This window comes from Notechis scutatus, chromosome 1, assembly GCF_049901735.1.
Source record: "Notechis scutatus isolate UNSWTSFEM ecotype Mainland chromosome 1, rNotScu1.2, whole genome shotgun sequence".
NCBI lineage: Eukaryota > Metazoa > Chordata > Lepidosauria > Squamata > Elapidae > Notechis > Notechis scutatus.
This window is the reverse complement of record NC_142009.1, coordinates 183162903-183177743: the sequence shown is the minus strand read 5'-3', so window position 1 is coordinate 183177743 and position 14841 is coordinate 183162903.

Genomic DNA, 14841 nt, shown 5'->3' with positions numbered 1-14841 from the left:
TAAAGGTGAAGAGGTTTTCAGAGGAAAAATGAATTCCCTTTGCTCATTGCACACTATATAAACTCTGGAATTGTGCTTGACATCAATTTTTTACGACTTGGAAGAAGGTAAGTATGAGTATTCCATCAGTGAAAATTTTACTGCTTCTTAATATGGATTAGTAAGTTGCTGTTCAAGAGCTACTAAAATGATTCATGTGGCCTGCTGTCCATGTCATTGGAGCAGGGGTCTCAAACTTAAGGCCTGTGGGCTGGATCTGGCCCATGGGATGCTTAGATCTGGCCCACGGGGCCGCCTTGCAAACAATGAAGGACTGGCTCGTGGTGCCTCTGCCAGCAAAAATGGAGATTGAGAGTCCCGGGCTCCCGTTTCGGCTGCAACAGCCTCCTGCAGCCCTCGACCAGTGAAAACAGAGCTCAAGGAGGCTGTGTTAGGCCTGCCTGGGCTCCATTTTTGCTGACAGAGGGCTGCAGGAGGCCATCGTGGCCGAAAATAGAGACTCAACAAGTGACATCGAGCTGGCTATGCCCAACCTGGCCATGCCCACACCACCCATGCCCACCCCTCTGGCCCTTCAAGATCAAACACAACCCTGATGTGGCCCTCAATGAAATAGAGTTTGACACCCCTGCATTAGAGGAACATACTCAGTTGATCAAAACTCCCATACATTATTTTGATGGAGAACACATTGCAAGTCTGAGATTAGAGGAAGTTATGAAATTACCTTAAGTGTAACTCTTTTTGGACTCCATTCTATTATAGTGCTGGATGATGGTATTCACTGATTCTATTGTGAATCTTATATTTTTAACAACAAAAATAGTATTTTTTAAAATAAATTTGGAGAAATTAATGAATAGAGTGATTATTCTAGAAATTGGAATAAATGTGAGACTACTGGATTTGAGTACTCGTTTGAGAGATTTAGGGCTTAGAATATTAGCTGATGTTTAAATTGTTTATTTTGATATAAATTGTTATACTCCTGTGCTGTATCACTCCGCCTGGGTTGCCCCATAACAGGTTCAGCTATTCCCTTTCCATATCTTCTACCTATACAATCCCAGTGCCTGAATAAAAAGCCACGTCTTAATGGCCTTCTAAATAGCTAGAAGGGTGTGGGCTTGTTGAATAGCTGCTGGGAAGGTGTTCCACAAGATAGTGGCAGCAATGTAAAAGGCATATTTCTGAGGTCTCATAGATTTCAGGAAGGGCATCTGGAGCATACCCACCTGATCTGACATGTGGGATGGGTAGATAATCTTAGATAGAAGTGGTCCTGCAAATATCCACTACCTATGCCATATTATAAGAATGATATGGGGGGAAAAGTTACACTGGCTATACAAATGAAATCAGCTGATGTCTGAATAGGGATATACAAATAACAAACTGGAAGAGTGACTTGGATAACTTTCTTATTTGGAATTTAGCAAAGAGATTTGTTAAAGTTTTGAGGGATGAGAAAAGACAGAGAAAATGAACAAAAATGAAGTTCTGGGACATTATTTAAAGGATTAAAGATCAAGGTTGTTAAAATCAAAGGAAAAGAATATAAACTTGGTTTATTTCAATCAAGGTTAATATACAGTATATGCTATTTGTGGTAACAGTGAACTTTTGCTGACTGTGAAGGATGAGGTTTTAAGAATTTGTTTATACTTAAAGAGATGAGATATGAGAAGAAGATATATTTTGTTGTATTTTCAGAAAAGGTGATTAGTTATTGAAATTGTTTATAGTTATGATGATGGGGAAGTCATGTTTTTTTCATTACTATATTCTTATTTTTCCCTTCTCTATTTATATTTTATTTTCTGCACTTTGATTCCTTTTTTAAAGTTTGTACGAGTTTTTTTAAATCTTTGTAACTGTGAACTTTAACATTATTATTGAAAATATGAGGAATGAATGTAAATATTTCTTGAAAGCTGTGGGAAAGGATTTCCGTTCTAGATCTTTTGCAAAATAAAACAGACTACTTTCATTAATGTCTCACATTTGTGGTTTGAAATAGCCCTCATGATAACAGCTATGTTCTCATATTTTCCTCTTGGGGTTATCACATATAAGATTTAATTTTCAAAGAAAATATTTATAGGTAAATTCTATCATTGGTTTTGGAGAAATAATTGTTTTAGTTCCGGAGGAACTAAACATAATTGCAATAGTAATGGCTATGTATCCCACACATAAATTGTACATTCATGATTAGCAACTGGAAATCCAGCCAAAGGAGAAAGAACTGTAATTTAACCACAGAGCATATACCCAATATTCAGATGGTTGTAAGTTTGTTTAATCCCCAGTTGGAAAAGATCCTTCTGAGTTCCTTAGAAACACACATTTCCTAACCACATTAAAAATGTGTAGAGGAATGTTTGACACAGAAATGAACTCTCTTGGAGATTCACAGTTCATTTCTGAATATAGCAATAGCGCTTAGACTTATATACCACTTCACAGTGATTTTACAGCCCTCTCTATATAGCAAGAAAATCAGTCATCCTAACCATGATCACAGGGAAAAACAGAGAACCGCCATTAGATTAATTCATGTAGTTTTCAAAAGAAAAAAAAGATATGTTGATTCAAACAAACTGAAGTTTTGTTTTGCTCTCTGTACCACAAAAAATTTATTAAGGATCATGAGACATAATGCCCAAGCTAAGTGATTTTATAAAGCATTTTCTTCTGTATGTTTATGTTAAAAATGGATGGGTGGGCTTATTGTTTCCATATCCTAGAGACTATGCATTAAATAAGCAGTTCTGAGATGTTGGAATGGATATGTTCCTATTTTTTAATCTAAGAGGGAAATGATAAAGCAAGATATTTTTGGCAGCAAAATACTGTTGAAACTGCTGCAGCAAAAATTCAGACATAAAAATAAATCTCAGATATATAAAAATAATAACAGTAAGTTTTAAGAGAGGTACATGAAAGTACCTCCAGGTTCCTAGTCCTTTTATCATGGACTATGATCATTGCAAGTGTATCTCAGGAATACGTATTTTAGATAAGATAAAGTTGCAGACTGTGCAATGGTTCTTACCTCTCTCTCTCTCTCTCTCTGTCTCTCTCTCCTTCCAAAATCTTGCCAAGAAAACTGCAGGAATTAACATACACAGTTGCCAGGAAAACTCCTCTGAAGGCACAATTGACTACAAAAGGGGTATTGGAAGTTACATGCACTCCTTGGATTGTGGTTGCCCAACCCTTGGTTACAATGATAGCTGCCTTTTCAATAAGCAATATAAGTGATTGTGATTTTTTATTATAGCAATAGCACTTAGACTTATATACCACTTCACATTGTTTCACAGGCCTCTCTGAGCAGTTTATAGAGCTGCATATTGCCCCCAACAATCTCGGTCCTCATTTTACCAGCTGGAAAGATGGAAGGCTGAGTCAACCTGCAGTACTGCATTCTAAACACTGTGCCACCATGGCTCTTATTATGCTTACGTTCTAGTTCATTCTTAATCTCCTGGGTGCCACGAGATTTAGTCTTTTTACTGGAACAAACTAATGCTTTTCCTGGTTCTTTATGGATGTGGAATAAATTAGTTGTACAGTAATTTGATATATTAAGGAGGAAAAGAAGAGGTACTTCATAGCTACCAATATGAAACATACCTGTTATCTCATACAATCATGAAATGATTTATGACCCCATTTTCCAGGCTTCCTGATCTCTCACAAAGTGCCATATGTGATTCAGAAATTTCCATCGCAAAAGTAGTTTATAAATCTATTCAAAGGTGAAATAAGCGGAGGGAGCAATAAAACCCTCTGTCAGTACACCATCAAGAACCAGTTCTGCATTTTCTTAGTTGTGGGTTTCTTTGGACTGGAGCAAAAGTAGAAAACTTTTGATATGTCATGAAGTCAGTGAATAGGAAGGTGTGGGTTAATCCTTCACATGGAAAGGAAGGACTCCCCCCAAAATAGAAGCAGGCAAAGGAGATATATAGGATCAGATTAAGGGAGTAAAGATTGTAAACAGTTTATATAACTTTGCTATCAAAATTAACAAAATAATATTGGTCAACTGAAAGACAGGACAGTTTATAAGAAACACTGTCCTCCTGACTTAAGTTGATGAATGACAGCTCAATAACTGACACAATTTACAAAGCTTGAGTGGAGTAATTTACTGACTTGACATTTCTTGAAGCTGGTCTCAAAAGAGTAAAGCAAGAAATAACTTACTCTGACTGTCATCAAGAATTGTTCAGTCCCCTCCTTATTTTCTCTAATGGAACTATGGCATAAATGCTTTTCACAGGATTTTAGTTCACTAGTCTAAGGGATCAGTTCACAAATTTTCTCTCATTATATGACAATAGAATGTTCAATTGTTTTATTCTGTGAACTATACAAATTAAAAATTCTACTAATGCTGTATTTTACATGAATATAAAAAGACATTTAAGAACATTGTACCAGTTACTTCAACACTATTTTGCTTTTATGGAGTTCAAAGTTTTAAATAATTCCAGCATCAAGTCTTCCTCCTCCTCCTTCTCCTCCTCCCTCCTTCTCCTCAGATCAGAGACTTAAAAAATTCAAATACATTTACATTGAGATGTAAATGATATTTCCAGAAATCTGGAACTATTGTAAACCTAATATTTTTAAAGAGTAGGGCATTTTCTCACAATGTCAAAATAAGATTATTTTAAAATAATGTCAAATAGTGGATTACACCATCATTTAGTGTTTTGTAGCTTTAAATAAGGGCTGTTCCACTGTAAAGAGACACTTCTCATTTCTAGAATGGGAGATTAGTAGAGAATTTAAGTGGCTGTCACACTGCTGATAACTAATACTGATAAATATTTCAGTGTGTCCTTCCTTTACTCTTCCCACACTCCCTCTCCCAAACAAAACCAGTTCTTTTCAGAACATTTTGACAGCTTAGTCTTATACACCGGGTCATCTTATACGCCGGCATATACGGTACTTCAACACTATTTTGCTTTTATGGCGTTCAAAGTTTTAAATAATTCCAGCATCAAGTCTTCCTCCTCCTCCTTCTCCTCCTCCCTCCTTCTCCTCCTCCCTCCTTCTCCTCAGATCAGAGACTTAAAAAATTCAAATACAATATAGAAGACTTAGAATGGTAAATAAAATAAGTAATGATATGTAAGATGAGCATGAAGATAATTGAAGTCCATGAAGAGAGAGATACCTGGGTCCAAGTTACTTTCCAAAAAAGATTTTTTTTTTATGTTTTGTGTGTTGTGTGTATATGTTTTTTGGGGGGGGAGAATTAGTAAAAGCTTGCAGAAATATAGAATGAGAATAATGGTAACTAAGTCAGAAAGAAATAGATGAAATAATAATAATGATATTGAATAAGAGTAAAGAGAAGTAAAGAGAAATTGAATAAGAGGTTTTTGTATGTTATATTGAAATGGTTTAAAACAGAATCATAATTTATCTGACTTGTTAAATTTACAATGAAAAAAGGTTTAAACATGTAATGAATAATGATAATTTGTGTGTTTTAAAAATTAATAAAACTTGTTTAAAAAAAAAAATTCAAATACATTTACATTGAGATGTAAATGATATTTCCAGAAATCTGGAACTATTGTAAACCTAATATTTTTAAAGAGTAGGGCATTTTCTCACAATGTCAAAATAAGATTATTTTAAAATAATGTCAAATAGTGGATTACACCATCATTTAGTGTTTTGTAGCTTTAAATAAGGGCTGTTCCACTGTAAAGAGACACTTCTCATTTCTAGAATGGGAGATTAGTAGAGAATTTAAGTGGCTGTCACACTGCTGATAACTAATACTGATAAATATTTCAGTGTGTCCTTCCTTTTACTCTTCCCACACTCCCTCTCCCAAACAAAACCAGTTCTTTTCAGAACATTTTGACAGCTTAGCTCAATGAATGTCATTCAGAAGTCATTTTATCTCCACATGAGGGGATGTGTTGAACATATACCCTGTGTAAGTGTGTGTGTATAAACATACATACACATATACAACACACCGTATGTAATTTCATGCAGTGAAAATTGGAAGACCTCTTATAAATTGAAGTTATCTTTGATCCTTTTGCTTATCAAATCTTCCCTACTGGGAATACTTGGAATCACTAAACATTTTCTGTTGTATGTGTAAAGTTTACCCTTGCAGGATTTTGTTTATAAAAATAGTTCAAAGTAACATAGCAAATTGCATCATTGTCCATGATTATTTTTTCCATTTTAAGAGCACAACTTATGAAATATGAATTATCCGTGAAGTTAGAAATTGATTTTATATATTTTTAATATTTAAAAACAGTGTCCTGTCAATAATTATTAGTTGTGGTAGGCAGAGCATTTGACAGATATCTAGCACTTGATTAACAGTGTATCTCAAATCAGAAGTGAGCCCAGTTGAATCGACAGGATTTATACCATTTTGAAATGGTATAGATCAAGGGTGGGCAAATAACACAGTATGGATTGCATGTGGACCCCTCCCCAAATTGTGCTCCCTTAATTCAACAGCAAAACATCAATTTCTGACAGATTTGTTTTGCATTATGTTGTAGAGCGGTGGAATAACCTGAGACAAACTCAGAGCGAACTTCAGCTGTTACTTTATTGAAACAATAAAGGGTTGCCGCGGCTGCCACGCTAACAAGGCAGCCAGCTGGTGGACAACAGCTGATGCCGTTTGACAGCTCCCTTTTATAGTACGGAACTACGCCCGGTAATCCTTGAAGAAGTCTTTCCATTAAGGATTGGAAAATTCCTGGGGCTACACTTACGCCAAATTGGAGGCGCCTACATTTGAAAGCGCCCCTGTGCATTACAATAGTTTGTAGTTCAGCGGCTGTGTCATCAACAGGGAACTGTTGATAGGCCTGTGACATGTCTAATTTAGTGAAAATGGTTTCTGGCTCAAAAGAATGTAGAAGGTGCTGGATAACAGGGACTGGATAGGGGCTGATTTGTAAATATCTGTTCAATGACGTCTTGTAATCTGCGCAGATTCTCACGCTCCCGTCTTTCTTCAGGGGCGTCACTATTGGGGTTTCCCATTTTGTGAAGTCCACAGGCTCCAATACACCTTGTTTAATTAATTTGTCCAGCTCAATGTCTAATTTGGGGTGGATTGCAAATGGTACCCTTCGAGGCTTTAAACAGATTGGAACTGCCTGAGGGTCCAAGTTGAAAGATATTGGGGTTCCTGAATAACAGCCCAGCCCCTCGCTGAACACATCAGCATAGTCATTAAACAAGGTGTCCACTTCAGCATTTGTAATAGAGTGGATTCCGCTTATATGGAGGCCAAGGGCAGGGAACCAGTCTAATCCCAACAGGCATGGGAGTGCACCATCCACTACCACTAAAGGCAAGTGACCTTTAAAATTTTGAAATTGTACAAAAAACTTGCCTTTTCCGATGACTGGGATGGTTCTGCCTTGGTAGTCGCGTAGGGTTAACTGGCAGCCAAGAAGCTTCTTCCTAGCCATTCTGGGAAGTAGCTTATTCAAGGTGCTCCAGGAGATGATGGACAGTGCTGAGCCTGTGTCAACCTCCATCCTGCAAGGTTTTCCTTCTATAGAAACAAAAACACTAATTTTGTTAGAGCCTTTGTTAGTCAGCTTGGCTTGATAGCAGGTAGAACAGTCTCCAACTTGTTTTTGGAAATGTTGGGTTGTCTGAGGCTTTTGGGCAAAAGTCTTTCCTGCTTGACAGATCCTGGCTAAATGACCCTTCCTTTGGCATTTTAGACAAATGGCATTCCTGAACTTGCAGGATGCCCTGACGTGGTTTTCCCCACAGCTTAGACAAATGGGCTGATGCCGTGGAGGTAGATTGAGGTTTGGCCTGTTTTCCCCATGACTGGTTTTTTGCTGCCTGAGGCAATTTACATCATTAGCCTCTTCATAGCCTTCTTCTGAAGAGGCTTCATCGTAATGGATGGCTGAGCTGCCCTGGCTAATTGGACTTCCCTGAATTTCTGCTGCTGAAAGCGCAGATAGTTCAGCAGCTTGAGACTCTTCAATTGCTATTTTAAGGGTTAAATCTCTTTTAGCCAATAGACCCCTTTGTAGCCTTAAATCCCTGACTCCACAAACTAGTTGGTCTAATAACATGTCTTCCAGATAGTCTCTAAACCCACAATGCAAGGCGGCTGTTCGTAGGGCAGCCATGTACCCACTAATAGTCTCTCCCTCGGCCTGAATCTGTCTCCTAAAAGCATGCTGCCTGGCAATTTGGGATGGCTTAGGGGAATAGTGGTTGGAAAGAGTTTCCTGCAATTCTTCCCATGGAACAGTCTTAACTGAACGTGGAGCCAATAATGCCGTAGCAGTGTCAAACACTGTGGCTCCGCAAAAACTTAAAAAGTAGGACTTTTTCCTATGGTCGGAAATGTCAGCAAGGTCTATGGCATCTAGAAAACAGTCAAATCAGTTTCTGTAGGACTCCCATGTTTCCGCCGTCGGTCTGAAAGGCGGGAATGCAAGGTTCAAAGTCATCTCAATTCAGCGGTGCTGTATCTTTCAAGGAAAGTTGAAATTCGTGCTCGCGAATAGTGACAATAGCTCTTAAAATGACAATCAGCTCGGTAGTGACTTCGGCTCTTTTTGTAGTGACTTCGCTCAGCGATTCTTTGCCCGGTTGCCTCTTATAGGGATCCCACTCTCGTCACTAGTGTTGTAGAGTGGTGGAATAACTGAGGCAAACTTGGAGCGAACTTCAGCTGTTACTTTATTGAAACAATAAAGGGTTGCTGTGGCTGCCACGCTAACAAGGCAGCCAGCTGGCGGACAACAGCTGATGCCGTTTGACAGCTCCCTTTTATAGCCGGCTGTCAAACGGCATCAGCCAATAGGAATGGTCCGTGTTCCCGCTGGAAACACGGACCAGAGTGAAGACTTCGGCTTAGTCTATTGCGAACGCCACACATTATTTGACAGGGGAATTAATTAGCAGCAAAATAGTTGTGCTAAACCTCTGATAGATTCAATGGAGATATTTTCCCTTGATCCACACAACTCAGCCAAATTTAGACCAATATTAGTTTTGTCAAATCAGACTGGGCTTTTGCAACCTCTTCAAAACTTCTGCCCCACTCCTCCTATCAACTAGACCCCAGGGCTCAAAAACTATTTACTTCTGAGATAAATACAGGTGTAATGTTTTCCCCTGATTCCTTGGTTATTCAAAAGCTTCATCCAATGTAGGCCAATTATTGCAGATTGCCACTGAGGCATTAGTTAAGTTTTTTGATTGATTTTTTCCATTATATTTATTTTATATTCTGCCTAAGTCTGTCAAAGAGATGTGGTAACTCAGTGACTTAAAAGATGTTGGAGAAGCTCTACACCCTGGTGTATCGAATTCTACCACCATCTGATGGAAGGGAGCTCTGTGAAACAATTTTAACCTCTCTTTTTTACCAAATGCTTCATGTTCTGGAGAAAAACACTAGAATGTTTATTTATAATAATGATAAAGCCAGAGCTTTATGTTGGAAAAAAAGATCATGAGAGACCAAGCAATTTTGGGTGGATGGGAGAGGCTGTAATGCTTGATCTGATTAAATTAGTAATGAGATTTTCTACTGTTCACTTTGGAATCTGCCCATGCTTGCCAAATGTCAGTTGTTCTGAATTCCCCAAATCATAAACCATTGCAATATATCTAAGTGCTTTAATCTTCCAGTATTTCTAAGTCAGCAAATTACAGTAATTCAAACTATAAAATTATTGATTAGAGAAATGTATTGGGTATGATCAAGTAACCTTAGGAAGAAACCATAAAAAGAAGAGAAAACTATGATTAAAATAACCAACATTATTCAAGATTATAGATAGACTTAACCTACAACACAACCAACAGAGGCTCTAGCTAGGCTAATATAAATCCCTAATAATAAGTTATATGTTTAAATCAACCTGTCCATGGTTGCTATTGTTACCAGCACATAGCTACTGATGGAACTCTGGAGTCGTCACTGTTGGAATAAAGTTATATATTAAATATTTTGAATATTTTGAATTTAAAGCTCCTCCCATTTACCAAGATCAGTTTTGTAGGCTAATCACTAGACATCTATATCCTTTATCCCAGTAGAATTATTGTATGAAAACAAAGTATGCTTTCTTTTACGGAATTGGTGCTCTATACTACTATCTCTTTTTTAAAAAAACCTTCTGTTCAATTAATAGCTGAGATTGAGGTTCTCCCAAATAGTAGCTTTTAATACACCGTAGGTGTGAATGCACCTGAAATATCCACTTTTGCACAAGCTGTTCTTAGTCAAGTCTCTTTTCTTGACATCCAGATGGCCAGTTCAGTGGTACTCAAGCAGCTATCTGGAAATTTATAATTAACAAACTACAAAAAGTAGCATTAATACAAATAATCCCAAGTAAAGCAAGGCATCCTTCCTACAATGTAAATAGCCATTCTTTGATTCATAGCCCACTACCTGTTGGACCCTAAAGCTGTATCTTGTGGAACACCTGAGCTCTGACTGGCAAGATGATCAGAAAGATTAGCTGGCCTGTGAGAGCCTGATAAGCATTTCTCCATTGCTAATGTGGCTGGAAACCAGCAATCTTGAGTAACATCAGTGGGGCGAAAAAGAAGCTTTGTTGGTTTCTTTCCTTTTTTTAAATAAGGTTAATGTTGCTATTTCTCCACTATCATGAGCAATGTGATCTATAGCAGAATTATTGAGGAGATGGACTTGAGGATGCTTCCTTCCCTCTAGTGTTGCTTGCGTATGTGTGACACAGCACCATCACATGTTCTTAATCTCCAACCATTTGACCCAGCAACCAAACATTGGTACAAAAATGCTGTAGTGCCTACCCCTTCTGTAATATATAAAACGGTCATAGCAAAATGGGAACTAATCTTTTCCCACATAGAGTATTTGCTTCACATCATTGAATTTTGTGTAAGGAGAAGATTCAACAACATTCGGAGTAGAAAATGGTCAAAATTGTCACTACTCCATATATCCTTAACTCAGGGGTGGGCTAGGTGGGCATGGCCATATGACTGGGTAGTGTGGCTTCTTTCTTTCTTTCTTTCTTTCTTTCTTTCTTTCTTTCTTTCTTTCTTTCTTTCTTTCTTTCTTTCTTTCTTTCTTTCTTTCTTTCTTTCTTTCTTTCTTTCTTCTTTCTTTCTTTCTTTCTTTCTTTTTTTGCAGCAACTCCCCCATTTTTGCCTCCTGGGCCTCGGGGAAGCCTCCTGAGGGGGCATTTTTGCTCCCAGAAGGCTTCCCTGGAGCCCAGGAAGGCAAAAAATGAAGCACGGGGTGGGCACAGCACCCACCCACTCACCGCATGCCCCTTTTTGCCTTCTGGGCCACGGGGAAGTCTCCTGGGCAAAGCAATAAGACAGAAAGGGGGATCCCAGCACAGCTGATAATCAAAACAGCTGATCGTCAGGAGGGGGGGAAAGAAATACCTTAAGGAGTGACTGGGCAGGGGAGAATGCAGTCAATGATGTTGGGAATGTGCAGAATGTCGCAAATGTGTGATAAAGACTGACTGGGCAGGGAGGGAAGGGATGGGTGGAGAGGGGTGGGGTCAGCCAGGGGCATGTTTTTCTGGTTCTCCGAACTACACAGAATCATAACAACTGGTTCTATAGAAGTGGTCCAAACCAGTAGAATCTCACTCCTGCCTTAAAGGGGGAAAAGTTGGTGGTGGGGACAGATTTTTGTATTTAGGCTAGGTGATCTATCAGAAGAAAGTGAGTGGACTTCCACTTATGCTTTGAGAACTGCCCTGACTCTAGTCTTTCATGGAAGGTCTGTGTGTCTCCTACAAGTAACCCAGGGATCAGAATTATATAAAAAGCATTTGAACAGTCCACCTCTTTCTTCTTTCTCCTCTAGATGCATTCTGAACTTATTTACACTTTAATTACTATTAATTTAACAATTGACGTTTTATAAAGTTGAGTAATCATGGACCTTGGATGGTCCAAAAACTCAATATTAATTTAAAAAAATTTCTGCAGGGAGGAGGGAAATGGGTTGAGTCTTTTAATGAGGAAAATGTTCCTTTGGAGGAACATGGGGAGGCTCTGGGGATTTGTTCAGGTCAGCTACCACTGCCGAGCTGGGCAAGGACTCTCTGCCTGCTGTTTGTGCTTAGCTTAATGGCAGCAACAAGAGTTGCTGGGTATTGCCACAACAGGGACTGAATGACAACTCCTTTCAGTTCTGCTCAGTTTGGATCAGAGTGGTGCCTTTTGATCCCTGAAACTGTGGTTAAGCTGAGGCGATGAGCTTGTACAGGATTCCTCTCGAGCACAGAATTTTTTGGTGACTAAATTTAGTATTACAATTCTTAAATCTCAACTTTGTATGTGCTCAACTTTTAACCAAGTCCATGGGCTTCATGAATGTCCATGTATATGCATATCTTAGAGGGAACTCAGATTCCCACTCCTTTCTGCACAGAGAATACCAAAGCTATCACAGTGTGGGATTTTAAAGATGTAAAGATTCAGAAAAGAAAGGGAGGAGGAGGAGAGAAATTTCCCGCTCTCCTCTCTTTCCTCAATATTTTACTTTCATTTTACTCCCAAAGACCCAGAAAAAATATAAGTTGGAGTATAACCAGTTTTTTTTTTCAAATAATAATGAACATGTTTAAGACAGAATATTTATATATGGAAACCCTTTATCTCCCCGGAAGTATGTGTAAAGTATGAAATAGGGAGTCATTTTTATCAGATAATCACCATGCCTATATTGAGTGCAAGGAGTATTCATAAAAGGTAGATATATTTCAGTCTCCAAGAGGGTCGGCCATTTTCAAAAGAGCAGGAAGAAGGATTCCATGTTTTTCTGACTTGCATAAATTTGTAGAGGTTTGTAGCCTTGTCCTTATCCTGCTACCAATTATATCACAGGATTGGAAATGCACTGGAATGGGCAATAGTTCTTTTATGCCTTAAGTGAATAGATTATAAATAAAGAAATAATCACCTTACTTGCACAGAAGGACTTCTTAGTATTTTGAACTTCAAATGTCTTATGAGTCTGTTGTTCATATCCCCAAGATAATATATTTTATTTTATTTATTTATTTTTATTTGTCAATTGCTTACAAGATAATAGGTATAAGTAAAAACATAGTTATGAATACATGGATACAAATAAGAAAAATAATAATTAAAATATATATAAAAGAAACAATAGGACAGAGATGGTAGGCACGTTGGTGCGCTTATGCACGCTCCCTACAGACCTCTTAGGAAAGGGGTGAGGTCAATAGTAGACAGTCTAAGGTTAAAGTTTTTGGGGTTTGGGGAAAAAAACAGAGACTCAAGTAGAGCATTCCAGACATTGACCACGCTGTTACTGAAGTCGTATTTCCTGCAATCAAGTTTGGTGCGATTAACCTTGAGTTTGTATCTATTGTTTGCTATAGTGTTGTTATGGTTGAAGCGGAAGTATTCATTGACAGGTAGTACATTGCAATGTATGATTTTATATACTATACTTAGATCAGACCGAAGGTGGCGTAGTTCTAGGTTTTCTAGGTCTAGAATTTTGAGTCTGGTGGCATAAGGTATTCTGCAACAAGTAGAGGAGTGGAGAACTCTTCTTGTGAAATATTTCTGGACTTTCTCAACTGTGTTAATATCAGATATGTAATGTGGGTTCCAGACTGATGAGTTGTATTTGACTATTGGTCTAGCAAATGTTTTGTATGCTCTAGTTAGTAGTGTAATATTACGAGAGAAAAAGCTACGTAGGATTAGGTTAACAACTCTAAACACCTTTTTGGCTATGTAGTTACAGTGGGCTCTAGCACTTAGGTCATTTGAGATGAGTATTCCAAGATCCTTGACAGAGTTTGGATCATCAACAAGGTCTTGACTGTTCAGCCTGTATTTTATTTTCTGATTTTTTTTGCCAATATGTAAGACAGAACATTTATTTGTTGAGATTTGAAGTTGCCATTTGTGTGACCATTCTGATACATAGTCAAGGTCTTTTTGAAGGGTAGCAGTATTGTCTGTGGTGTTGAATAGCTTTACATCATCAGTGAAGAGAACGCAGTTGCTCTTGAATACATACCTAAAAAGTAATAGGAAATCAAAGAATTGTTGTTTTTTTAAACAGTATAAGAACTACATTTTATTTTAATACATTTATATATATTGGGAAAATTATAAGTGAATTCTTACTATCCTGTAACAAAATTTACAGGATAAGTTGATATTGTGTGACAAAATTTCATAGCCAACCATGTTTATTAAATATATTTTAAAAATGTAGGGGAAAATATAATATTTCTAAATAGGAGAAGTGAAAAAAAAAAAAAAACCACGATTCAGCATGGACAAAGTCTATAGTCCCAAACTCTTATTTGCTCAGTCAATGGTCTCAAACCAATATGGCTGATTCAGCTAAATGGATCAGTTGTAAACAAAGGTGACTTCTGGAATGGCAGTAGCATTGATTCTACTCATAAGCTACTTAATCATGTGTAGGTATCACTAAAATCAATGACCCTTACTTACAAGAGCTTTGGATTCCAGCCATTAGCAACAAGGACTTTGAAGGGCTCTCGAGAATGTAGAACGTTGGACTAAAAAGAGTCTGATAAGTTGTGTTTCATGATAGTCATTATTCAAGCATAGATATCTGAATGATATATGTTCAAGTACAAAAGACAGAGATCAAACTTTTCCCATCTCCTAATTTTAGCTGCAAAATTTCCCAAATGAGGGAATCATACTACCACCATTACCCCATATCACTGAGGTGGGCTGAAAGTAATTACTTCCACCACTTCTGCAATAGCAATGTATACTTAGAAAGTTCTATTA